The 3,888-nt window shown below is 37.7% G+C and overlaps 1 non-coding gene across 1 annotated transcript; it reads right to left on the reverse strand.

The window, feature by feature from the left end:
- Positions 1 to 294: 294 nt before the first annotated feature.
- LOC121229784 (small nucleolar RNA R71) lies at positions 295 to 401 on the reverse strand. The gene has a single exon (XR_005927740.1). It is a non-coding gene; the product is annotated as a small nucleolar RNA R71 (small nucleolar RNA).
- Positions 402 to 3,888: the final 3,487 nt, after the last annotated feature.

The raw sequence follows: 3,888 nt of genomic DNA on the forward strand, positions 1-3,888 counted from the left end.
GCAAATAATTTTGAACTGAAACTTAACATGATTCAAATGATACAACAGTTTGTTCAATTTGATGACTTGCAGGTTGAGGATCCAAACGCTCATTTTGTGAATTTTCTAGAGTTTTGCGACACTTTTAAGATCAATGGCATTTTTTATGATGCCATTCGCCTTCAGTTGTTTCCCTTTTCATTAAGGAACAAAGCTAAACAGTGGTTGAACTCGTTACCATGAGGGTCAATCACTACTTGGGAACAAATGACCGAAAAATTTTTACTTAAATATTTTCCGCCAGCTAAAACAACTAAGTTGAGGAATGATATCTCTTCTTTTGTGCAGATGGGTCTAGAAACACTTTATGATGCATGGGAGAGATATAAGGACCTATTGAGAAGGTGCCCTCACCATGGGCTACCCTTATGGTTGCAAGTTCAAACGTTTTACAATGGTGTGAACCCCTCAACAAGGCAACTGATCGACGTAGCTACCAGTGGAACTTTGAATAACGAAACACCTGAAGAGGCTTATGAATTTATTGAAGAGATGTCACTTAATAACTATCAGTCGCAAGTTATGAGAACGAAGCCGACAAAAGCAGTCGGTGTTTTCAACCTTGATGTGGTCACTATGCTATCTAACCAGGTAAAACTTTTAAATAAAATGATTGACGGTTTATATGGTTCTACTCAGGTACATCCAGTGATGAGGTGCAATTCAACTTTAGGAGGAGTGCACACAGAATATCAATCATTCAACCCTAGCACTGAGGAGGAACAAGTTCAATATATGGGTAATAATAATTATAGACCTCAAAATAACCCAGAAAATGACACTTATAATGCAGGTTGGAGGAACCATCCCAACTTCTCATAGGTTGCCCAAGGAAATCAAAGGCTACAACATCCCCCAGGATTCCAACAACCACCTTACCAGCAGGAAAAGAAGCCGAACCTTGAGAAGATGCTCACAAGGTTTATCTTGGTGTCAGAAACTCATTTTTAGAATACCGAAACAGCAATTAAGAATTAACAAGCGTCAATCCAAGGGCTCAAAACTCAGATAGGCCAACTTGCCAAACTAATTTCTAAACGACCACAAGGTAGCTAGCCGAGTAATATTGAATCTAACCCAAGGGAACAGCTCAATGCGATTACCGTTCGAGATAAGGAAGGGTTAGTTAAACTAGAACCAGAACAAAGGCAATAAATTGTGGCAAGTAAAGGTAAAGGTGAGGTGGAGCACAATGAGCAAAAACCGGTAAGTAGAGAGTACAAACCTCGTGTGCCATACCCCAGTGCAGCAAGGAAAGACCACACGGACAAACAATTTGGTAAATTCCTTAAATTATTAAAGAAATTACATATTAACTTACTGTTTATTGAAGCTCTTTCGCAGATGCCAAACGCAGTTAAATTTTTAAATGAGCTTCTAACAAATAAGTGAAAGTTGAATGAGGCATCGCATGTGGAGTTGAACACAGTTTGCTCAGCCGTTCTACAAAATAAGCTACCCAATAAGTTGAAAGATCCAGGGAGTTTTACAATTCCTTGTTTAATTGGTAGTTTAAACGTTAAGAATTCTTTGGCTAATTTAGGGGCTAGTATTAATGTTATGCCTTATAAAATGTTTAAACAACTAGGTCTTGGGAAACCCAGACAAACTAGGATGAGCATTCAATTGGCAGATAAAACAATCAGATTTCTTAGGGGTATTATTGAAGATGTACTTATTAAAATTGACAAGTTTATATTCCCAATGGATTTTGTTGTTCTAGACATAGAAGAGGATAGTTACGTGCCTTTAATTTTAGGAAGGCCCTTTTTAGAAACTGCTTGAACTATTATTGATGTTGGTACAGGTGAAATCACACTTCGTGTGGGTGATGAAACAATCACCCTTCAAGTTCGTAATTCGAGTAACACATCGAATATTGAGGGTGATTGTATAAATCATGTTACTAATACTGATCATATGGTGCAACCTTCTTTGCAGGAAACACATTTGAAGAGCATACAAGAGCCATGTTCAAGTAACGACAAAGGACCTATCTATGAAGAGCGAAGGCTACAAATCGAGGAACTAGATGAATGGTAGACACAGAAATCGAGAACACACAATAACCAAAACCATGCCTTGACGAACTCAATGTTTCACCAAATTAACTTAAGGTAGGAGACAAAGTATTATTAGAAACAGCAGACCCTCGTATTACCACTTCTGAACCTAATGGAGCAATCCCTTTTACGGTACTTAACATTTTCCCATACGGTACAGTTGAGGTAACTCATTCCAAATTCAGAACTTTCAAGGTAAAAAGTACTCATCTAAAACCTCATTTTGATAAAATTGATAGCAGGAATGAGGAGTGTACACTCCTTGCACCACCATGACCACGCACCAAAGAGGTAAGTCTAGCTTAGACTATAAATAAGCACTTCTCGGGAGGCAACCAGAGCACTAACAGTGTTGATTTCTTTAAACTTTTGTTTTTAACATCTAAATCATTAACTGAGTCCTTGAACACAGGTTTTTCCAACTCCACATGGCCAGGCACATGGGCGTGCCTTAGGCTGTGTTCATACCACGAGAGAGGACATGGCCGTGCGATATGGTCGTGTGAAAACAGAGCAAAATTTTTCTCTAACACAGGATTCGACACATTACCACGGCCGTGCGACAGGGCCATGGGGAATCCTGCCAAATGAACAGGGGACTGCAACACGCTTGTTCCCACCACCCGTGGTCGAGACTGTCAAAAGAACACGGGCGTGCGCATATTTACACGGGCGTTGGAGAAGCGAACCACATCGCGCACGGTCGTGCAATACGACCATGTGACCACATGGCTTAGACACACGAGCGTGTCCTCAGGCCGTGTGATGATTTCTTGTTTCGCCATAAACATGGGCTGGACACAAGCCACACGGGCATGTGACACGGTTGTGTGAGACCTATGTTGGGCTACACAGCCGTGCCTCTTTTTAAACTCATATTATTTTTATTTTTTCATTTTTATTTTTATTTCTATTTTTTTTGAAGACTCATGTTTATATTTTTAAACTCTACTTATCTTTATGATTATTATCAAATTATTCCCTAAATTCTCTTTCACAAAGGTGTCTTCTCATTTATCCCTCAGAATCATGCCTTTCCTTCAGCTTTATCTTCAATTCTCGCTCTAACTAATCCATGGATTTCATCCACAATTTCAGGGCAGTTTCACTTCTCTCCCTCTCTTTTGATATTATCTTTATATCACAATTATATATCTTTGTACATTGAGGACAATGTACATCTTAAGTGTGGGGGATTATTTATACCATTACCAGAAAACCCCTGAATTTTTATTTTGTCTGAAATAATTTTCTCATATCATTATTAGAATAAATTTTGATTGACCCATGATTTTTATCGATATGTTTTGAATTAAATCATAAGTAAATGTGCATTGATTGTTTAAACTTTAAGACATTAGGGAATCAAATATGATAAGTTGAAATTTTTGAAAAATTAAAATTGCTAGGTTGTTTCCCTGAATTGAGATATTATCTTGAAGTTTTGAATTTACATGTTTGACATCAAATACCCATAATTTTCGCGATATTTTGAGCCTTACAGAGCATATATCTTTCTTGCTCACTAATGTTTTTGTGTTATGAGTGTGTCAACATTGATTGGTTATTCTAGAACTTGCATAAATTATACATGTCAAGACCACACCTTTGATTTGATATACTAAAATGATAAAGGCACTTAGGTTTTAACCCATTTACCCCATAAAAAAACCTACCCACGTAATTGACCCCTAGTGAACCCTTTTGGGCCCTTAACTATTTTTTTGTTAATTTTCCCCTTAATAATAACCCATAACTTAACCCTTTTTGATTCATTGAGAATTTT

This window comes from Gossypium hirsutum, chromosome A05 (assembly GCF_007990345.1).
Source record: "Gossypium hirsutum isolate 1008001.06 chromosome A05, Gossypium_hirsutum_v2.1, whole genome shotgun sequence".
In the NCBI taxonomy this organism is placed as follows: Eukaryota; Viridiplantae; Streptophyta; class Magnoliopsida; order Malvales; family Malvaceae; genus Gossypium; species Gossypium hirsutum.